At 36.3% G+C, this 24733-nt stretch overlaps 1 non-coding gene across 1 annotated transcript; it reads right to left on the bottom strand.

The window, feature by feature from the left end:
- Positions 1 to 1139: 1139 nt before the first annotated feature.
- On the bottom strand, positions 1140 to 1247 carry LOC112793419 (small nucleolar RNA R71). Its single transcript, XR_003198111.1, has one exon. It is a non-coding gene; the product is annotated as a small nucleolar RNA R71 (small nucleolar RNA).
- Between the last annotated feature and the right edge of the window lie 23486 nt (positions 1248 to 24733).

The raw sequence follows: 24733 nt of genomic DNA, 5'->3' as shown, positions 1-24733 counted from the left end.
AAGTTGTTTTTTGTTAGTCAAGTCAAGATTTCATTTTTAAAAATCTTATCTTTTCAAAATCTTTTTCAAAAATCAATTTTTTTCATTTTTTTATTTTTGAAAATATTTTTAAATTAATTTTCAAAATCTTTTTCTTATTTTTATTTCAAAATTTCGAAAACTTTACTAACAATTAATGTGATTGATTCAAAAATTTGAAGTTTGTTACTTTCTTGTTAAGAAAAGTTCAATCTTTAAATTCTAGAATCATATCTTTTAGTTTCTTGTTAGTCAAGTAATCAATTTTAATTTTAAAAATCAAATCTTTTTCAATCAAATCTTTTCAAATCATATCTTTTTCAAAATCATTTTCAAAATCTTTTCTAACTTCTTATCTTTTCAAAATTGATTTTCAAATCTTTTTCAACTAACTAATTAACTTTTTATTTGTTTCTTATCTTTTTCAAAACCACCTAACTACTTTTCTCTCTCTAATTTTCGAAAATTCCTCACTCTTTTTCAAATATCTTTTTAATTAACTAATTGTTTCAAATTTTAATTTTAATTTTATTTCTTCTCTTAATTTTCGAAAATCACTAACTCTTTTTCAAAATTAATTTTCGAAATTCTCTTTCTCATCTCTTTCTATTTATTTATTTAATTACTAACACTTATCTTCATCTTAAAAATTCGAACCCCTTCTTCCTCTCTGAGTTCGAATTTTCCTCTTTTCCTTCTTGTATTCTTTTCTTCTTCTACTAACATAAAGGAATCTCTTTACTGTGACATAGAGGATTCCTTTTCTTTTTTGTTCTCTTCTTTTTCATATGAGCAGGAGCAGGGACAAGAACATTCTTGTTGAAGCAGATCTTGAACCTGAAAGGACTCTGAAGAAGAAGCTTAGAGAAGCTAAAGCACAACAATCCATAGAAAACCTTACAGAGAATCTCTACTAGTTTTTAACTGAGTTCTTGCAGATTTGTGAGACTATTAAGACTAATGGAGTAGATCCTGAAGTCTACAGGCTCATGCTTTTCCCTTTTGCTGTAAGAGACAGAGCTAGAACATGGTTGGACTCACAACCTAAAGATAGTCTGGACTCTTGGGATAAGCTGGTCACGGCCTTCTTGGCTAAGTTCTTTCCTCCTCAAAAGCTGAGCAAGCTTAGAGTGGATGTTCAGACCTTCAAATAAAAAGATGGTGAATCCCTCTATGAAGCTTGGGAAAGATACAAGCAGATGACCAAAAGGTGTCCTTTTGACATGCTTTCAGAGTGGACCATTTTGGATATATTCTATTATAGTCTATCTGAGTTCTCTAAGATGTCACTAGACCATTCTGCAGGTGGATCCATTCACCTAAGAAAATGCCTACAGAAGCTCAAGAACTCATTGACATGGTTGAAAATAACCAATTCATGTACACTTCTGAGAGGAATTCTGTGAGTAATGGGACGCCTCAGAGGAAGGGAGTTCTTGAAATTGATGCTCTGAATGCCATATTGGCTCAGAACAAAATATTGACTCAGTAAGTCAACATGATTTCTCAAAGTCTGAATGGATGGCAAAATACATCCAACAGTACTAAAGAGGCATCTTTTGAAGAAGAAGCTTATGATCTTGAGAATCCTACAATGGCAGAGGTGAATTACATGGGTGAACCCTATGGGAACACCTATAATTCTTCATGGAGAAATCATCCAAACTTCTCATGGAAGGACCAAAAAAAGCCCCAAAAAGGCTTTAATAATGGTGGAAGAAACAGGCTTAGCAATAACAAGCCTTTTCCATCATCTTCTCAACAATAGACAGAGCATTCTGAGCAGAGCTCCTCTAGCTTAGCAAACATAGTCTTTGATCTATCTTAGGCCACTTTAAGTTTCATGAGTGAAATAAGGTCATCCATCAGAAATTTGGAGGCACAAGTGGGCCAGCTGAGTAAGAAAATCACTGAAATTCCTCTTAGTACTCTCCCAATCAATACTGAAGAGAATCCAAAAAGAGAGTGCAAGGCCATTGACATAATCAAAATGGCCGAACCTAGAGAGGAATGGGAGGACATGAATCCCAATGAGGAAGACCTCATGGGACGTCTCCCAGACAAGAAGGAGTTCCCTATTGAGGACCTAAAGGAATCTGAGACTCATATAGAGACCATAGAGATTCCTTTAAACCTCCTTCTGCCATTCATGAGCTCTGAAAACTATTCTTCCTCTGAAGAGGATGAAGATGTAACTGGAGAGCAAGTTGCTCAATATCTAGGAGCTATCATGAAGCTGAATGCCAAGTTGTTTGGTAATGAGACTTTGAAAGATGCACCTCCCTTTCTCATTAGTGAACTAGATACATGGGTTCAGTAAACTTTACCTTAAAAGAAATAAGATCCTGGTAAATTCTTAATACCATGTACCATAGGCACCATGACCTTTGAGAAGGCTCTATGTGACCTGGGGTCAGGCATAAATCTTATGCCACTCTCTGTAATGGAAAAACTAGGGATCTTTGAGGTACAGGCTGCCACATTCTCATTAGAGATGGCAGACAAGTCAATAAGACAAGCTTATGGATTGGTAGAGGATGTGTTAGTAAAGGCTAAAGGCCTTTACATCCCTGCTGATTTCATAATCTTAGACACTAGGAAGGATAAGGATGAATCCATCATCCTTGGAAGACCCTTCCTAACCACAGCAGGAGCTGTGATTGATGTTGACAGAGGAGAGCTAGTCCTTCAATTGAATAGAGAATACCTGGGGTTTAAAGCTCAAGGATCTTCCTCTGCAACCATGGATAGGAAGCATGAAAAGCTTCTCTCAATACAGAGTCAAACAGAGCCCCCACAATCAAACTCTAAGTTTGGTGTTGGGAGGCCACAACCAAACTCTAAGTTTGGTGTTGAACCCCCACATTCAAACTCTAAGTTTGGTGTTGGGAGGTCCCAACAATGCTCTGATGATTTGTGAGGCTTCATGAGAGCTTACTGTCAAGCTATTGACATTAAAGAAGCGCTTATTGGGATGCAACCCAATTTTTATTTATCTATATTTTAATTGTTCTTTTATGTTTTATTAGGTTCATGATCATGTGGAGTCATAAAACAATTACTAAAATTAAAAACTGAATCAAAAACAGCAGAAGAAATAGCACACCCTGGAGGAAGAGCTTATTGGCGTTTAAACGCCAGTAAGGAGCATCTGACTGGTGTTCAACGCCAGAGCAGAGCATGAATCTGGCGTTGAATGCCAGAAACAAGCAGCAATCTGGCGTTTAAACGCCAAGATTACACCCTGAGGAGAGCTGGCGTTAAACGCCAGAAACAAGCATGGAACTGGCGTTTAACGCCAGAAACATGCTGTAGATTGGCGTTGAACGCCCAAAACAAGCATAGAGCTGGCGTTGAACGCCAGAAACAAGCATCAATCTCACGTTAAATGCCAGGATTGCATGCAGAGGGCATTTTACATGCCTCATTGGTGCAGGGATGATAAATCCTTGACACCTCAGGATCTGTGGACCCCACAAAATTCCTACCTACCTCAATTCACCTTCTCTCTTCTTCACACAATCCAATAACACTCTTTCCCAAAAACTCTTCACCAATCACCTCAATCTCTCTTCCCCATCACATCTTCACCACTCACATCCATCCACTCTTCCCCACAAACCCCACCTACCTTTAAATTCAAAATCCCTTTCCCACCCAAACCCACCCTAATGACCGAACCTACTACTCTCTCCCTCCACTATATAAACCCCTCTATCCTTCTTCATTTTCACACATCACAACCCTCTCTTCTCCCCCTTGGCCGAATACACACCCCTCTCCCTCTCCTTCATATCTTTTTCTTCCTTTTCTATTCTTTCTTTTCTTTGCTCGAGGGTGAGCAACATTCTAAATTTGGTGTGGTAAAAGCATAGCTTTTTTGTTTTTCCATAACCATCTATGGCACCTAAGGCCGGAGAAACCTCTAGAAAGAGAAAAGGAAAGACAAAAGCTTCCACCTCCGAGTCATGGGAGATGGAGAGATTCATCTCAAAAGCCCATCAAGACCACTTCTATGAAGTTGGGGCCAAGAAGAAGGTGATCCCTGAGGTCCCTTTCACGCTCAAGAAAAATGAGTATCCGAAGATCCGACATGAGATCCAAAGAAGAGGTTGGAAAGTTCTGACCAACCCCATTCAACAAATCAGAATCTTAATAGTTCAAGAGTTCTATGCCAATGCATGGATTACTAGGAACCATGATCAAAGTATGAACCCAAACCCAAAGAATTATCTTACAATGGTTTGGGGGAAATGCTTAGATTTCAGTCCGGAAAATGTAAGGTTGGCGTTCAACTTGCCTATGATGCAAGAAGATGCACACCCCTACACTAGAAGGGTCAACTTTTATCAAAGGTTGGACCAAGTCCTCATGGACATATGTGTAGAAGGAGCTCAATGGAAAAGAGACTCAAAAGGCAAGCCGGTTCAATTAAGAAGACTGGACCATAAGCCTGTGGCTAGAGGATGGTTGGAGTTCATCCAACGCTCCATCATCCCCACTAGCAACCGATCTGAAGTAACTGTGGATCGGGTCATCATGATCCATAGCATCATGATTAGAGAGGAAATAGAAGTTCATGAAATCATCTCTCTAGAACTCTACAAAGTAGCCAAAAATCCCTCCACCTTGGCAAGGCTAGCTTTTCCTCATCTGATTTGCCATCTATGCTACTCAACTGGAGTTGTCATAGAAGGAGACATCCTCATTGAAGAGGACAAGCCCATCACTAAGAAGAGGATAGAGCAAACAAGAGAGGCCATCCATGGATCTCAAGAGATGCATGAGGAAGCTCATCATCAAGAAATTCCTAAGATGTCTCAAGGGATGCACTTTCCTCCAAACAACTATTGGGAACAACTCAACACTTCTCTAGAAGGATTGAGTCATGACATGAACCAATTAAGGGTGGAACACCAAGAGCACTCCATCATTCTCAATGAGATTAGAGAAGATCAAAGAGCTATGAGGGAGGAGCAACAAAGGCAAGGATGAGACATAGAGGAGCTCAAGGACGCCATTGGTCCTTCAAGGAGAAGGCACCACCATTACTAAGGTGGACTCATTCCTTAACTTCCTTGTTCTTATCTCTCTGTTTTTCGATTTTTAAGCTTCATGTTTATCTATGTTTGTGTCTTTACTACATGATCATTAGTGTCTAGTGTCTATGTCTTAAGGCTATGAATAATTCCATGAATCCTTCACCTCTCTTAAATAAAAAATGTTTTAATACAAAAGAACAAGAAGTACATGAGTTTCGAATTCATCCTTGAAATTAGTTTAATTATATTGATGTGGTGACAATACTTTTTGTTTTCTGAATGAATGCTTAAACAGTGCATATTTTTTATCTTGTTGTTTATGAATGTTAAAATTGTTGGCTCTTGAAAGAATGATGAACAAGAGAAATGATATTGATGATCTGAAAAATCATAAAATTGATTCTTGAAGCAAGAAAAAGCAGTGAATAACAAAAGCTTGCGAAAAAAAAAAGTGGCAAAAAAAATATAAAAGAAAAAGAAAAAGCAAGCAGAAAAAAGCCAATAGCCCTTAAAACCAAAAGGCAAGGGTAAAAAAGATCCAAGGCTTTGAGCATCAATGGATAGGAGGGCCCAAGGATATAAAATCCAGGCCTAAGCGGCTAAATCAAGCTGTCCCTAACCATGTGCTTGTGACATGTAGGTCCAAGTGAAAAGCTTGAGACTGAGTGGTTAAAGTCGTGATCCAAAGAAAAAAGAGTGTGCTTAAGAGCTTTGGACACCTCTAACTAGGGACTTTAGCAAAGCTGAGTCACAATCTGAAAAGGTTCACCAAGTCATGTGTCTGTGGCATTTATGTATCTGGAGGTAATACTGGAAAACAAAGTGCTTAGGGTCACGGCCAAAACTCATAAAAGTAGCTGTGTTCAAGAATCAACATACTTAACCAGGAGAGTTAATAACACTATCTGAATTCTGAGTTCCTATAGATGCCAATCATTCTAAACTTCAAAGGATAAAGTGAGATGCCAAAACTGTTCAGAAGCAAAAAGCTACAAGTCCCGCTCATCTAATTAGAACTAATATTCATTGATGTTTTGAGATTTATAGTATATTCTCTTCTTTTTATCCTAATTGATTTTCAGTTTCTTGGGGACAAGCAAAAATTTAAGTTTGGTGATGTGATGAGTGGATAATTTATACGCTTTTTGGCATTGTTTTTAGGTAGTGTCTAGTAGGATCTAGCTAATTTTAGGGATGTTTTAATTAGTTTTTATGAAAAATTCACATTTCTAGACTTTGCTATGAGTTTGTATATTTTTTTGTGATTTCAGGTATTTTCTAGCTGAAATTGAGGGACCTGAGCAAAAATCTGATAGGAGGTTGACAAAAGACTGCTGATGCTGTTGGATTCTGACCTCCCTGCACTCGAAATAAATTTTCTGGAGCTACAGAACTCCAAATGGCGCATTCTCAACGGTGATGGAAAGTAGACACCCAGGGCTTTCCAGAAATATATAATAGTCCATACTTTGTTCGAGTTTAGATGACGCAAACTGGTGTTCAACGCCAGTTCCATGCTACATTCTGGAGTAAAATGCCAGAAACACGTCACAAACCAGAGTTAAACGCCAAAAACACGTTACAACTTGGCGTTTAACTCCAAGAGAAGCCTCTACACGTGCAAAGCTCAAGCTCAGCCCAAGCACACACCAAAGTGGGCCCCAGAAGTGGATTTCTGCACTTAGGTTTATTTCTGTAAACCCTAATGGCTAGTTTAGTATAAATAGAACTTTTTACTATTGTACTAGTGTCAGTCTTTGACCAGGTCCTTTTTCCTATTTTTGAATTCATATGCCATTTGGGGAGGCTGGCCATTCGGCCATGCCTAGACCATTATCACTTATGTATTTTCAACGGTGGAGTTTCTATACACCATAGATTAAGGTGTGGAGCTCTGTTGTACCTCAAAAATTAATGCAATTACTATTGTTCTTCAATTTGATTCAAGCTTATTCTTATTCTAAGATATTAACTGCACTTCAACCTGATGGATGTGATGATCCGTGACACTCATCATCATCCATCCTTTTGAACGCGTGCTTGACAACCATTTCCGTTTTACCTTAGACCGAGCGTGTATCTCTTGGATTCCTTAATCAGAATCTTCGTGGTATAAGCTAGAACCCTTTGGCGGCCATTCTTGAGAATCCAGAAAGTCTAAACCTTGTCTGTGATATTCCAAGTAGGATTCAGGGATTGAATGACTGTGACGAGCTTCAAACTTGCGATTGTTGGGCGTAGTGACAGACACCAAAGAATCAATGGATTCTATTCCGACATGATGGAGAACTGACAGATGATTAGCCGTGCTGTGATAGAGCATTTGGACCATTTTCACTGAGAGGATGGGAAGTAGCCATTAACAACGGTGACGCCCTACATACAGCTTGCCATGGAAAGGAGTATGAAGGATTGGAGGACGACAATAGGAAAGCAGAGATTTAGAAGGGACAAAGCATCTCCATACACTTATCTGAAATTCCCACCAATGATTTACATAAGTATCTCTATCTCTATTTTATGCTTTATTTATTTTATATTCGAAAACCATCTTAACCATTAGAATCCGCCTAACTGAGATTTACAAGATGACCATAGCTTGCTCCATACCAACAATCTCCGTGGGATCGACCCTTACTCACGTAAGGTTTATTACTTGGACGACCCAGTGCACTTGCTGGTTAGTTGTGCGAAGTTATGAAGAATGTGAGTGAACCATAGTAGTGTGCACCAAGTTTTTGGAGCCATTGCTAAGAATTGTTCCAGTTATGAAAAGAGTAAATCACAATTTTGCCTATCAGTATTGATAATTAAAAGATAGATAAGACAGAAAATAACATAGAGATACTTATGTAATTCATTGGTGGGAATTTCAGATAAGCGTTTGGAGATGCTTTGTTGCTTCTGAACCTCTGCTTTCCTGTTGTCTTCATCTAATCATGCAACCTCCTTTCCCTGGCAAGCTGTGTGATCCTGTCAGTAAAAATGGTCTGGCTACGGTCTCTGTACGGCTAATCAACTGTCGGATTTCTCGTCTCGGATGAAAAATACCAGGCACAGCTACCGCAGGGCTAATTATCTTTCGGTTTTCACTTGTGTCGGAATATGATCCATTGATCCTTTTTCACACTGTCACTGCACCCAACATTTGCGAGTTTGAAGCTCTTCACAGTTATCCCTTCTGGGATTCTACTCGGAATACCACAGACAAGGTTTAGACTTTCCGGATCTCAAGAATGCTGTCTATTGATTCTAGCCTATACCACGAAGATCCTAATCACAGGGTCGGATGCTCTGTTGTCAGGAGACACGATGCGAATCCATGGATCAGAGACCCAAGAGAGTATACTCCGGCTAGCGTCCAATGACTACATTGAACATTATGTAGACCACTTTGTGGTTGTCAGGCACGCGGATCTTGGCTAAGCAAGTACTGAAGATAGTGGGTGATTGTCACAGGTCACCCTTTCAGTCTGACTTAACTGAATTAAGTACAAGAGTATATCTTAGAAAAGAAGTAGGCGTGAATTGAAGGAAAAATAATAGTACTTGCATTAATTCATGAGGAATAGCAGAGCTCCTCACCTTAATTTATGAGGTGTAGAAACTCCACCGTTGAAAATACATAAGAGAAAACGGTCTAGGCATGGCCAAATGGTCAGCCACCCCAAGGATGATCATAAAGCTCAAGGGTTCCAAAGAAGACCCTCAATACAATAGTAAAAAGTGCTATTTATACTAAACTAGTAAACTAGGTTTACAGAAAATGAGTAGATAGTGCAGAAATCCACTTCCGGGGTCCACGTGGTGTGTGCTTGGACTGAGTTTTGAAGCTTTCACGTGCATAGGCCATCCTTGGAGTTAAACGCCAGCTTGGGTGGCAGTTTGGACGTTTAACTCCAGTTCTGGTGCCAGTTCTAGCGTTTTACGCCAGAAAAGGGTCCCTAGGTGGCATTTGAACGCCAGTTTGGGCCATCAAATATCGGGAAAAATATAGACTATTATTCATTTCTAGAAATCCCAAGATGTCTACTTTCCAACGCAATTGAGAGCACATAAATTGGGCTTCTGTAGCTCCAGAAAATCCACTTTGAGTGCAGGGAGGCCAGAATCCAACAGCATCTACAGTCCTTTCTCAGCCTCTAAATCAAATTTTTGCTCAGGTCCCTTAATTTCAGCCAGAAAATACCTGAAATCATAGAAAAACACACAAACTCATAGTAAAGTCCAGAAATGTGAATTTTGCATAAAAACTAGCAAAAATATACTAAAAAATAACTAAAACATACTAGAAATTACCTAAAAACAATGCCAAAAAGCGTATAAATTATTCACTCATCAAATGGCTTGATGAGAGTGGAAAAAAAGCTTAGAATTGGGAGAAAACATGAAGAAATCAAAGGAGAGAGGCATTTTAGCCTGTGCCCACGCACAAGGGTAAAAAATCAGCACCTGTGCCCATGCACAGAATTGAAATCCGCAAGTGTGCGTACACACAGACCTGTGCATACGCACAAGTACCAGCGTGTGACTTCATTAAAAAGTCATGTGGATTACAATTTGAGGGAATTTTTGGCCCATTTCTGAAGGCTTTAGAGCATATATGAAGGGGGAAGCAACACCATATCACAACATACACTATCATGCATTAGAGAATACACTTAGGAGTAGTTTTAGGGTAGTTTTAAGTTAGATTTTCTCTCAAATTTCTTAAGATTTTTAATTAGAATTTTGTAGAATTTTATAGTTCAAGTTTTGATCTTTGATTCTAGCCATTTCCCATTGTAAGTATTTCTTTAATTTTTCTTTTATTACATTACTTGTTTTACACTTTCTTATATTTTACTTTCCTTTATCATTACATATATAGTTTTGCAATTTTGATTTCTAGTTAGTTGATTTGATGTTTGTTTGAGTTGCCTTTGTTGATTTTGATCATTTGTGGTTCATAGTTTTCACCATTTTCCCAATTTTGTCATGTTTTATTATTATGCCCTCTATGTGTTTGATAAAATGCCAATTTTGATTATGGAGTAAATTTCCACCCCTTGCCTTGGGAAAATGAGTATATGGGACACTAGAGTCATAATGTCTGACATTTAGTGATAATTCTTGAGTTGTTAGTTATTATTGTTTCCACTAACGCTAGCTTCTTGCTAAGATAATTAGTAAGTTAGCTAGGATTTGTGGATTAATAACAATTATGCTCACTTGACTTACTCTTCGATGTTAAGGGTAGACTAAGTGAGATTAATCCATCATAATTATCATAGTTGTGGTCATGGCAAGGAAGGAATTCCATAACTTATCCCAAGTCAAAGTTCCATTTGTGTTTTGAGCATATTCTTGCATTCAATACCTTCATCATATGCATTGATCTCTCGTATATGTATATATAATCCACCACATATAAAAAAGAAAAAAAAAAGAAAAACAAAAGAAAAAACAAAAAAGAAAACAATAACAAGGGGACAAAATGCCCTAAAGTAAGTGGTGTTGGCAAGGCATATGTATTATACTCGAATTTAGGATGCATGAATATGTGGCAAAAGATAGTCAATGGGTAGTTAGGTTTTTGCATTTTGATTACATCGATTGTCTTAGGTTAGGTGGGAAGTTTAGGTTAATCAAGGATTCAGATTTTAGTCCACTTAACCAAATACATTCCTACCTTGACCCTAACCACATTACAACCCTTAAAAGACTTCTTGATATGTGTATTTGTGCATTAAATTTTTTTTATTGGTAGAAGAAGAGCAATCCTTAGAAAATAATATTAGTAGAGAATCGAGAGAATCGACCCTAAAACACTAGAGTGATTAGAATATATACACTTTCGGTGAGGGTTCGCTACTCGATCCTTTGTTCCTGGCTTTCACGAGCTTTCTTCTACAAGTATACTTGTACTTCATTTTGAGATTTGAATTAGTAGAATCCAGTTTATATTTTTTCTAGAAAGATTTATTTACTTTTAAACAAGTAGGTAGAAGCATTTTGCATTTAGTTGCATTCATATAGATAAGTTGCATTGCATAAGTCCTACCCTTTTCCTTCACTCTTTTGGTTATCTTGAGCTTAGCATGAGGACATGCTAATGTTTAAGTGTGGAGAGATTGATAAACCACTATTTTACGGTTTATCTTGTATTGAATTGAGTGAATTTTTCAACTATTCTCACACTTATCCATGTAAATGCATGTTTTTGAGTTTCCTTCCTAATTTTGTGCTATGATTGAAAACATGCTTCTTTGACTTTAAAATTGCTAATTTTTAATCCTCTGTTATTATCATTCGATGCCATGATATATGCGTTAAGTAATTACAGGATTTATAGAGCAGGAATGACATAGAGGATGAAAAGGAAGCATGCAAAAGTAGAAGGAACACATACAAGAAATCGAAGTTTTGAGAAGCTGGTATCCACGCATACGCATGGCTGACGTGTACGCATGACCGAGCCATAACCAAATGACACGTACGTGTGGTTGACGCCTACGCGTGGCCAATGCAGAGTCCAATGACGCGTACACATAGCTTACGCGTACGCTTGACGAGTGTCACGTGCCTCAGTAAAGAGAATTTGTTGGGAGTGATTTCTGGGCTGATTTTGACCCAGTTTCTGGCCCAAAAATGAAAACAAGAGGCTGTAGAGTGGAGCTGAGAGGCATTATTCGAATCATTCATTCATTCAAATGCTTTAGGTTTTAGATGTAGAATTCTAGAGAGAGAGGCTCTCTCCTCTCTCTAGGTTTTAGGGGTTTTAGTCTTATTTTTTCTTAGCTTCAGAATTTTATCTTGCTTTAATATAGTTCTTCTACCTTTTATTGTTCTAGTATCTTAGTTTATCTTCCCTTGTTGATTTCTTTATTTTCCCAATTTACTTTATGAACTCTCCTTGTTAGATTCATTCCCTTTTAATGCAATTTGAAGTATTTAATGTTTATGGCTTCTTTCCTTAATTATTGGTTATTAATTCCTTGCATGTGTTAGTCTTATATTTTTCTATGTTTTTATTTTGTGCCTTCCAAGTGTTTGATAAAATTCTTGGTTGGATTTTAAATTAGATTTTGGTGTTCTTAACTTGGGTTGATGATTTGGAGACTCTTGAATTGTCAAAGTCTCTTGTTGATTAGAAATTGAAGATTGCCAGTTAGCTTGAACTTCACTAAATCTAGTCTCTCACTATGAATTGACTAGGACTTGTGAACTCAAGTTGATTGTATGCACTTGACTTTCCTTTATTGGTTAGAGGTTAACTAAGTGAAGGCAATTTACATTTACCATCACAATTGACGATGATAATGAGGATAGGACTTCTAATTTCCTTTCCTTGCTAAAAGCTTTCTTAGTTATTAGTTTATTTTCTTGCCATTTTACATTCCTTGTTTCTTATTTCAAAATCCCAAAAAAAGAAGTACATCATAACCAATAATAAACACATTTTCCTGCGACTCCTTGAGAAATGACCCGAGTTTTAAATACTTTGGTTTATTTTTATTGGAATTTGTACTTGTGACAACCTAATTAAACGTTGATTGAGGTTTAATTGTCGGTTTAGATCTATACTTGCAACGAAGTTATTTTGAGAAATTCTTTACCGACAATTTTCATACGCCAGTGACCTCGTAGCTGCTTAGGATATACATCCATCATATTTTTTGCCGTATTTTTTCTGTGTTTATGCTCTATATATATTATCTGTGACTATATTTTATGTCTATTCTCTTTTCTCTGTGTTATGTGATTAATCTATGCTTGTTTAATATTATTGTTACTTGATAGATTATGGTCCAATTAATGAGAAAATAGGAGTAGAATAGATGAGTGAAAACTAAAAATTTTTGTGTCCTAGGATCGATATACGATTTGTTCTCTTTGTTAATATCCTGCTGAGAACCGTAGGTTCTCACGCCCTTTCCTTCACTGTTCCTACAAGTGGAGCTAACGATGATGTATGTTGTATGTTGAACGCTGAGGCTGTTATACACTACAATCCAAACTATTAAGTATGTTTAGTATTTTGGAAGATATGTATTATTATGTATAGCTATAAAGACTAGAGTATTTTTTTCTTTACTTGTTAGCATTTTCTTGAGGGATGGGATTTTACTATATTTTGTTAGCACTGGATTTTCAGACTAAGAGCTTCTTCAGTGGGCCTAGACCTAAGATGTCTTGTGTTCATGAGTGTTTGTATGATATATAATATAATATATTAACAGAGTTTATATCTGACCTGAAATATCTTATGGTTTGTATGAATGATATTATTCACTATATGTTTATATGAAGTCTTCACAGGATTATGTGTTGTAATATATTTATTTCTTTACTTATGATTACTGTATATTTATCTATTTTACTAACTCATGCTAATGTATAACGACGTATAAATTTGCATACGACGAGTGTGACAGACGCATTATTATATAATTAAATATAGAGTCTATAACCCCAAAAGTTGACCGATGAGTAATAGGCGACAATTAATATTTGCTCATTACATACTAAAAGTTTGGTCTTTACAATACATTTTATACATCATGCATTAATCACAATTTGAATTGTCAATTCGTCATTAATGGGATAATTTTCTTATACGGTCATTGTAATAAAGATTAATGAAGTAATATCTTTTCATTATGATTAATACTAATTTATTTTCTTGTTAAAAGGCATCAATGATATAAATCACCTTACACATTAATGGTAATATTTGCATTTTGTGCTATTTTAGGAAAATATTTTAGTTGTTTATATGAGAGATTTTTTTTTGTGTCTGTAACAAAAACTAAAACAATCAGGAACACAAACCCAAAAAGCTACACAGCTCTTCAACAAAATCTGCTTGAAGTCATCACTCGGCTGAATCCACACCGAATGAGAATAACACTCTTAGCCCCTATCTTAGCTAAACAATCCGCATCAACATTAGCTTCTCTTCTAACCCAAGTGAAGGACACTTCCCAGTTTTTACTTAACAAATCCATGATCTTCTCTATAATATCCATATTATCACCTGCAACATAGTTGGTAATATTGTTCAACAAAAGATACATTTTCATTGAATCAGTTTCACAAATAAGGGAATCACAACCAACTTTCCACGCAATTATAAGACCATTACAGACTGCCAATAACTCATTTCTTTTTTTTTTTGTTCATGTCTCTGATTTATTGCTTAAGTTGGATGATATTTACTATGATAGGACTTGGAATTTTGAAAAATTATCCACCCCAATTTCCGAGGATATTAAATCCTTTTTGGGGGCTATTCTTCCTCCTGAAAGGAGTGTGATAAATCAGGTTGGATTTGGAAACTAGCTTCTTCGAAGGGTTATACTACCAAAAGCTGGTACATCTGGCTTGCGCACACTACAAAAAAATGTTTTAGCGACAAATTTTTAGCGGCAATAATATAATGGCCACTAATTTCTTAATTATGTTTTTGTGGCAATTATATATTTGTCATTATTATTATATGTTATAGCGGCCATTATCATTATTGACAGAAAATTATTATCTTTTTATTTTTAATTTTAATTTTTTAAATTATTATAGTGGCCATTACCATTATTGCCACTAAACTTTTATTATATTTTTTTATGAGGAATGCTAGGGAAAAACAACTTTTGTATTTTGTAACCATCAATTGTCCATCAATAGTATTTTTAATAGTGTGAGATTAAATCTAATGGTGTGGGATCATTCAATTTTCTTTTGATGGTTAAATGTTGGCCAACTTTTTAAAAAATTGTTGGCCCCCAAGACTTTCCCTTTTTTATATCTCATCCCCAAATCAAATTGAAAAACAGAAAGAGAGAGAAAAACTAAAAACAAAAGAAAAGTTCGCCACTAGCGAGGTTAACTCGCGTAACTTCCCTCCATCGCTGATCACCACCGTCATAACGTTATCATTGTCAATGCTGCCGTCCATCATCCTACTCCTTGGACCTCGTTTCCATGCGATCCGTCTCAGATCCGCATCATTGTCATCATTTGTTCGTCTCTGATCTACGTCGCCAAGGTCTTCCAACCGCCGTTGCTGCTCTTGTCGCAACACCACACCTCCTCCGCTTGCACCGCCGCCCTTCTTGCGCATAGACGCACAAGATTGCCACCACCAGTAGGTCTTCTCCATTTATTTTTTCAATTTTGGTTTGAATATTCAGAAGCCTGAGATTCTCTCTGTTTGTTATTACTTTTTCTCTATTTGATTGCTTGATTCTAATGAATCTGATAGATGAAGCTGAAATCGAAGTGTTTTCTTAGTAATAAATTTTATTTGGATTTTGGTTTGAGTGTTTAAAATGCTTTCTACAAATTTTCTTTCTAGCTTTGACTAAGATTGTTGGAAAACTCGGTGCAAATCTCGTTTAGTCGACACAATTTTGCATTGCCTTGATGCAGGAATGTTTGGTATTCTCCATTGCAACCCTTGATTGTTTCTGATATTGTTTGGAAAATTTATTGTAGATATATTTAGTTATTTGTCAAATTATCCTAATTGATTCTTAAATATTGAATGTGTGTATTGGCAAAGGATGAAATCCATTATTAGAATGTCATGCCTTAAAATGAAAGAGAAGTTTTCCTTCGAGACTTGTTCAGCAATAGACAATTTCAACCTCTACAATAAAATATGGCTTTAATTGATAGATACAATTTCTTCTGTACAGGTAGCATTGCATCAAGTAGAAATCACAATGGTGGTTTTGGGAGTTAACTAATCTGCACAATATTTTCTGTGGTCTGTATGTGATAAAGTGATGCTATTAATTGTTGCATCGTAAAATGTTCATTAGTGACACTGTGATGGTTTGGTGTATTTAACATCGTTGCATATTACTTGGTGCCAAGCCAATTACATAGTTGACAGGGAGGTCCCTTAAAGAATTTATGATTTGAATGAACACCATAGTTCATAGGGAAACCATCAGAACAATCCTTTAGTTAAATAAAGAGCTATGAAAATAACACGCAATGATAAAAGAACTATGTAATTTCTGTTTTCTTCAGGTTAGAGAGAAGCAGAGAATGTCCAATATATTTGCAGCTGCTTTCTTTCATTGATCCTTCTAGATAATGGTTTTCCTCTTCCAACACTATCACTATCTCCTTCTTCCTCAATCATATCTTCAAGATTTATTGCTTAAGCATGGTCTGACATCAATTAAAAGTTATTTCTGTGTCTTTCTAGGAACCATAAACATAGGATTGCTCCATTTATATCACTTTCCAGTCTGTAGTTACTGCATTTGATTATGTCAGTATGGAAGACCCTGATTTTAGATCCATTCAAGGAAAAAACTGTCAGAACTTTACTTCCTATGAAAGTTATTTTTCTTCCCTGCAGAAGTTTGAATATTTCCTTCTTAATTTGAGGTTAAAGTCTAAGCAGAAGCTGGTGTAGTCCCCAGCAAATTGTATTCAGAGGATAATTCTGGTTCTGGTGGATCGAACATCAAAGATAATATAAATTTTTGTCGTGATAGGTAAGTTTCAATTTGTATAAAATCCATATTATACATTTTATAATAGACAAGTTCAATTTTCAATTTTACGGATTCAAATATATGTAGTTATACTCTTTTAAAAATGTAAATTCTTATATGTTCTCTTGATGTCAACTGTAGAATAATGTAGAACTGTAGAAAACTAGAAATATAGTAAAATGAGAGAAAAGAAGAATATTCTTTTTGGCAACTGATTCTGCATTTTCTGTTCTGTTGATGACATGGAGTTCATGATAATCCTTTTTCCAGGGATCAAACAATCTTATTGCAAGCTTTCCAGAAGATTTTGTAATCTTGTGTCTATGTGTGATACATTTTTAGTGTTTAGCTTGTGTTGAATTTAGAGAGTTTTGTCAACTTTTCTCCCATTTATTTACTAAAATAGCATGCTTTTGTAAATTCTCCTTTAATTGTGCTTAAGAGTGAAAACATGCTTTTTAGGACTTAAAATAGCTAAATTTAATTCACCTTGATTCTATTAGATGCCTTGATATGTTTGTTAAGTGATTTCAGGTTTAGGAGGCAAAGATTGGATTAAAGGAACGAAGGAAAAGCATGTAAAAATGGAGAACTCATGAAGAAATGAAGGAATCGCAAAGCTGTCAATCCTAAACTCTTCGCACTTAATGGATCATAACTTGAGCTACAGAGGTCCAAATGAGACGGTTTCAGTTGCGTTGGAAAGATAACATCCAGGGCTTCAAAATAATATAAAATTTTCCATAGTTTCCTGGCGTTTAGGGATGCGTATGCGTGACCCACGCGTACACGTTGATGCTCGCACGTGACTCACTAAAGGCAACTCGCGGCCAACGATTTCTGAAGCATTTTGGGTCCAATCCAACTCATTTATGATGCTATTTAACCCAAGGATTGAAGAGGGGTGAACCAATTAGTTAGTTAGTGAGTTTTAGTTTAGTTTTCATGATGCTTTAGTTAGTTTCTAGAGAGAGAAGCTCTCTTCTCTCTAGATTATGGTTCTTAGTTTTAGATCTAGATCTACTACTTCTTTTGCTTTAATTTTCCTTTTTCATCTTTAATTGTTCTCTTGTAGTTGTAGCATTCTACTTCTCTTGTAATTTCCTTGTTTTGTTAGTTGTAGTTTATGAATTTTTATGTAGATCTCCATTTCCCTTCCAATGCAATTTATGATTTCCATGTCTTTTCATGTTTGCTTTGGTTTTCTATTATTGATCTCTTGTCTTTGTAGTTAGATCTCTCTTTAATTCTTGCAATTCATGTTGTTTATCTTTATTGCCTTTTATGTGTTTGATGAAATACTTCTTTTAGTTATGAGCTAGATCTTTCTCCTCTTGGCTTTGGTTGAGTAATTTACAAAACTATACTATTTTAGTGAATAAATGGGAGAAAAGTTGTCAAAATCCTCTAAATTCAACACAAGATAAACCCTAAAAATGGGGTTTATCAACCTCTCCACACTTAAACCATAGCATGTCCTCATGCTAAATTAAGAAGGAAACAAAGGGTATGACATTTATTCAATGCAACCTATCTATATGCATCCTATCTAAATGAATGCAACTAAATGCAAAATGATTCTACCTACTTGGTTAAAAATAAATCAATCCTCCAAGAGCATGTATAAACAGGTAGGGCTGAGGTCATATGACGATTCATGAATCCTACCAATTCAAGTATAAAAATGAAGTTCAAATAGACTTGCAAGAAGAACGCTCATGAAAGCCAGGAATCAAGGAATTGAGCATCGAACCCTCACCGAAAGTGGTTGCACTCTAATCGCTCAAGTGTATAGGGTCGATTCTCTCAATTCTCTCCTAATCATGCTTTCCAAGATTTGTTTTTCATCTAACAATCAATAATTATTCAATGCATGCATACATTCATCATGAGGTCTTTTCATAAGTTGTAATGGGACTAGGGTCAAGGTAGGATTGTATATGGTTAAGTGGACTAGAATTTGAATCTTTGATCAACTTAAAATTTCTACCTAACATATGGCAACCTATACATTTTAAGTGCTAGCCTAACTACCCATTCTTCACTTTTTCACATACTCATGCATCTTCTTTTAATTACCACACATATGCATTGATCTTTATTAATCTTTATTTTGGGACATTTTGTCCCCTTTTATTACTTTTTTGTTTCTTTTTTTTTCTATATTTTTTTCTTTTTATTCATATATATTTTTTTCTTTTTATTTATCATTTTTTCTTTTATTTTTCACAATAAAGTATATACGAAGGCATCAATGCATATGGTTTTACATATAATTAATACATGAGCATGTACCCAATTTCCTAAATCCCTAATAGAAATACAAAACACCCTTTTATCCCAACCAATGTCCGAAGTTTTCCCATACTTGAATGATACTCACACTCACTAGCCTAAGCTAATCAAAGATCCAAATAAAGGACATTTATTATTTTTCGCTTTAAAGCTTGTAATGTGCAAAATTAAAGAACAAAGTGGGTTAATCGTAGGCTCAAAGTTGGCTAACAACGGTAGGTAAAAGGTAGGCTATTTGGGTAAGTGAGCTAAATGAAATGATGGCCTCGATCATATAAACGCATGTATACATAGAATAATGGACATAAGGAGTCAAACAAATCAAGGATTACAATCATAGAAGGAGAACAATGCACACAAGAATGGAAATAAATAGTTATAAGATGTAACCACACAATTAGGCTCAAAACTCACATACTTGTGTTCTTAGCTCAAAAACCATGTTCCAAAATAAATTCTTCAAGCAAGTTTAACAAAAGTACTTTTCAAATTGGTAGGGCGCTGACGTCGGAATTTTTGCTAGTAAAGAATTTTATAAAGTCGCGTTGTAAGTATAGATTCTAAACCAACATAAAATCCCTTCGTACAAACGTTTTGGTTGTCACAAGTAACAAACCCCTAAATAAATTGATAACCGAAGTATTTAAACCTCGGGTCGTCTTCTCAAGGAATTGCAGGGAGGTATGTTCTTATTATTGGTTATGCAAAGGTATATTTTGGGGTTTTCAAAAGGGTTGAACAAGTAATATAAAATAACAAGTCGTCAAAATAATAACTAGTAAAGCTCTTGGCAAGGTATGAGAACTGGAGGTCCTATCCTAGTTATCCTTATCAATTGTGATGAGAATTGGATTTTTCTCCCACTAAGTAAACTTCTAACTATGAAGGTAAGTTAAGTGGATGAACTAATTTTGATTCCTCAGGTCCTAGTCTTTCCTTGGGAAAAACTAGAGTTATTGGAATTCGAATTAATTCTTGAAGAATTTCAATTTTCAGTCAACAATGAGTTTGATAACTCAAGAGTTACCAATTAATCAACCAAAGCCAAAAGGTAGAAAAATCTACATTATTTATATCATAAATAAAAGAAACAAATCATAGATCTGAAATACCTTGAATTATATTAAATAGAAAGTTAGATTGAACATAGAAATCCATAAGCCAAATTGGCAACATCAAGTAATCAACTAAAGTAATAAATAAAAGTGGAAAATAAATTAAAGGAACATTGAACCTGTCATTGAAGAAGATGAAATCCTAATTCTAAAAATCCTAATCCTAATCCTAATCCTAAGAGAGATGAGAGAACCTCTCTCTCTAAAAACTACATCTAAAACCTAAAATTATGAGTTATGAAAAGCATGTTGAGTCTCTACATGTTCCCTGACTTTAATCTGTATTTCTGGGCCGAAAACTGGGTTAAAATATGGCCCAGAATCTCTGCCAGTGACTTTTGTAATTCTGCAGATCGCGCACGTCACGCGTTCGCGTCGTCCACGCGATTGCGTCACTCAGCGTTTTGTGTACCACGCGTGCGCGTCGTCCATGCATTCGCGTCGTTCGTGCAGCTTCTAATCTGCGCGGTCGCGTCAAGCATGCGAACGTGTCACTCTGATTTCTTCCATTTCACGTGGTCGCGTGAGCCATGTGACCGCGTGACTTCTCGCTGGTCATCTCCTCAATTCCTTGTGTTCCTTCCATTTTTGCACGCTTCCTCTTCATTCTCTAAGCCATTCCTGCCATATGAAGCCTGAAACACTTAACACACAGATCAAGGCATCGAATGGTAATAAGAGAGGATTAAGATTAGCTAAATTAAGACCAAAGAAGCATGTTTTCAATCATAGAACTAAACTAGGAAGGAATTTTAAAATCATGCAAATCCTATGAATAAGTGGGTGAAAAGCTTGATAAAACCACTCAATTAAATACAATATAAACCATGAAATAGTGGTTTATCAACCTCCCCACACTTAATCATTAGCATGTCCTCATGCTAAGCTCAAGGAGACTAAATAAATGAGTAGGGAAAGGCAAGACTCATGCAATGCAACCTATGAATGTGAATGCATCTTCATGCTAAAATGATTCTACCTACTTGGTGAAAAAGTAAATAAATCTTTCAAGAATAAATATTAGCTGGATTTCACTAATTCAAATCACAAAATACAATACAAATAACTTGCAAGAAAAAGATAGCTAATGAAAGCAGGGAACATAGAATTGAGCGCTGAACCCTTACTGGTAGTGTATATCACTCTAACTCTCAAGTGTCTAGGGTCAATTCTCTCAACTCTCTACTAATCTTGCTTTCTATATCTTGCTCTTCATCTAACAATCAACAAAAATTTAATGCACTAATACATAAATCAAGAGGTCTTTTAAGGGTTGTAATGGGGCTAGGGTCAAGGTAGGATTGTATTTGGCCAAGTGGACTAAAATCTGAATCCTTAAAACATAAACTTTCCACCTAACTTAAGACAATTCATTTAATTAAAATACAAAATCTAACTTCCCATTAACTTTGTTTTCCATATATTCATGCATCCTAAATTTGAGTTCAGTACATATGCATTGATACCAACACTTACTTTGGGGCATTTTGTCCCCTTTTATTATTTGCTTTTTTTCTTTTTTACTTTTTTTTTTCAATGCATATGATTAAGGTTTTGAATGCATAAACATGTTCTTAACATTTTTCATATTTTCACACAAAGTCTAGCATACTCAATTCCCAAACCAAACGTTTCCATACCCACTTTTTCCCACACTTAAATCATGAGGATTCTCACTATTCTAAGCTAATCAAGGATTCAAATTAAGGACATTATTGTTTTCCGCTTAGAGTTAGTGATGAGCTAAAGTAAAGAACAAGGGGTAAAATAGGCTCAACATAGGTTTGCAAAGGATAATAAAAGGTAAGGCCATATGGGTATGTTAGCTCAGTGAAACAAGGCCTTAATCATATAAGTGCATGCATATATCAAACAGTGGAAATATAGAATTAAGTAAGACAGATTACAATTTTAGAGAGAATAACACACAAAAATAAAATATATTGGTTGATAAAATGTAACCAATCAAATAGGTTCAAAATCTCACTGGTTTTGTGTGTTCGAACTTTAAACTATGTTCCAAAATAATATTTCTTCATACAAGTTTTTTTTTAAGTTTTTAATTTAAATTAGTGAAATACTATAAAAAGTTTCTTGAAAAAGAAAATATTACTTCAACCATGGTAATATATGCACAAAATCAAACAAACATGCAATCAAACATGCAAATGCAACAATGAAAAACAAAAATTGGTGTTGAGAAGAGACTAACTAACCCGTGGAGATTGGTATCCACCTCCCCACACTTAAGGATTGCACCGTCCTCGGTGCATGCTAAGATGTGCAGATGGACGGGTGGCTTCAACTGATGCTTTTCTCCAAAGATTGTGCAGATTGACTTGTTTGTCTCCCCATTTAGAAGCTTTCCTTTTCCCTTCTTCGGTGGCCATCCTGGAAGAAGGGGAAAAGAAGAAAAGTAACCCAAAAATAAAGATAAGAACGTAAATAACATATGGGTGTTAATGTCAAATAATAAAGGTCTCAATTACATGGTAGCTACAACATGCAAGTGAGAAAAAAGTGGAAGCAAATGGCATATCAATAGTGCAAAAGTTACAACAATGGAGAAGAGAGTGTGGGTAATGCAAGATAGTATAAGTGCATATCAATGCAAAAGGAATATCAGTATTATAAAAAGTAGCATTGATTTAAATAATATTAACCAATCAGAATAAAACAAGTCATGAAGCACTAGAATAATCCAAGAAAAGATGCAATAGTTGAAGAAGAGAATTGTAACACCAATAGAAAAGAAAAAGAAAGTAAGAAAGGAGGAACAAAGAAATAAGAAGAAAGAAATAAGAAGGGAGAAGTAAAAATTAGGATTGGGAAAGAAAAGATAAGATATATTGGCAATTTAGGGTAAGCTGTGCGGCGCAAGCGATACGAACGCGTGGAGAACGCGGTCGCGCGACTTGCACTTAAATTAATTGACGCGGTCACGTCGGTCACGCGGACGCGTGACGCATTTTGTGCTACTGGCGCGAGGGCAGCCTCGCATTCGCACAACTCTCTGTTCAAAATTCATTATTGCCAAATTCTAGGGATGTGGCACGGACGCGTCAGTCATGCGTCCGCGTGGTAAGGCTTGTGCGTTCAGCACCAATCCAGCACCACTCTAGTACAACTTTCAGTCATGCACCCTTTCTTATGTCGAATTTCAGGTCACGCGTCCGCGTGGGTGATGCGGACGCGTGGGAGGCATTTTTCCCATGAGACGCGGACGCGTTAGCGACGCGGTCGCGTGGGATTAGTTATGCCAAAGGCACGCCTCTAGCCACGCTCTCGCGTGACTCTCTGTTCACTTTTCTTTTCTTTCCAATGCACCTATGATGCGGACGCGTCAACGACGCTGCCGCGTCGCGTGCGTGTTTTTTTTTTAATGCAGTATGTAGAATGCAATGTTTAATATGAATGCTATGCATGATTCTAGGTTCAATGAAAATTCAAAAACAGACTAAAATTAAAACTGAAAATGGAATGATCATACCATGGTGGGTTGTCTCCCACCTAGCACTTTTAGTTAAAGTCCTTAAGTTGACATTTGAGGAGCTTCCTGTTATGGCGGCTTGTGCTTGAACTCATCTAGAAATCTCCACCAATGTTTGGAGTTCCAGTAGCCTCCGGGGTCCCAAACTAGGCACAGAAAGCCTTCAAGTAAGTTAAAGCAAGTGACAAGGCCCCAAGAGTGTTGATTGCCACAATAAATTCTGGGGTCCCAAACCTTGCTTTTACACCCGTCTTCTTGTTGATCCTTAGTGTTCCAACCGGGTGGCAGGCAATCGGAATTCTCACTGAAGCGGCCAAACAACTTCCTAGACCCATTCAGTTGAGCTTTACACCAATCTTTGCGTTTAAATTTTGAGCATATAACCATGTTGAACCTTGCAGGACAACTCTTACCACTAACCATCTTCCTCTTACTCTTGATGCCACAGAGAACTCTAAGTTGACCATCTGTCTCCAGTAGCCCATATTCAAGTGGAATTAGAAAGCTAAGGGATATGAATTTTACCCACTTGAATGTTGTGAAGGATGATGGCAACTTAGGGGGAGGGGTTTCAAATGAACTTGCAAGCACTACTCCTTTGTGTTCTTCTTTGACAACTACCACCTCTTTGCAAGCTTCTTCAATTTCAACCTCTTCCTCTTGGTAGCTTTCTTCCACTTTAATCTTTTCTTCATTGCTTACCAAGAGCATGGGAGGTTGTGCTTTTTCTTCTTGAATTTCCATCTCTTGATAAACTTCTTCCAAGTCTTTAACCATGATATGCCTTGGAGGTTGTACACCCTCCTCAACATTAATTTCAAGCATCTTGGAAGGAGGCTTTATGAATGGACTTTCCAATGGAGGTTCAGCATCTCCTAAGTCTTCAACCACTTCTTCTTCTTCAATAATTTTGGCTTCCTCCACTTGTTCCAGTACAAATTCATGCTCCTTACTGTCCACCGGAATTTCTAATGTCTCCTTCATGCTACGTTCTTCATTAGATTGTCCACATGAAGCCATGGGGGTTCCTTGAGTGTCCGAACATTTTGACGCCATTTTGACGTCGGGATTTTTGCTAGTAAAGAATTCTATAAAGTCGCATTGTAAGTATAGATTCTAAACCAACAGAAAATCCCTTCGTACAAACGTTTTGGTTGTCACAAGTAACAAACCCCTAAATAAATTGATAACCGAAGTATTTAAACCTCGGGTCGTCATCTCAAGGAATTGCAGGGAGGTATGTTCTTATTATTGGTTATGCAAAGGTATATTCTGGGG

This window comes from Arachis hypogaea, chromosome 3 (assembly GCF_003086295.3).
Source record: "Arachis hypogaea cultivar Tifrunner chromosome 3, arahy.Tifrunner.gnm2.J5K5, whole genome shotgun sequence".
Taxonomy (NCBI): Eukaryota; Viridiplantae; Streptophyta; class Magnoliopsida; order Fabales; family Fabaceae; genus Arachis; species Arachis hypogaea.
This window is presented reverse-complemented; position numbering and strand designations above follow the sequence as displayed.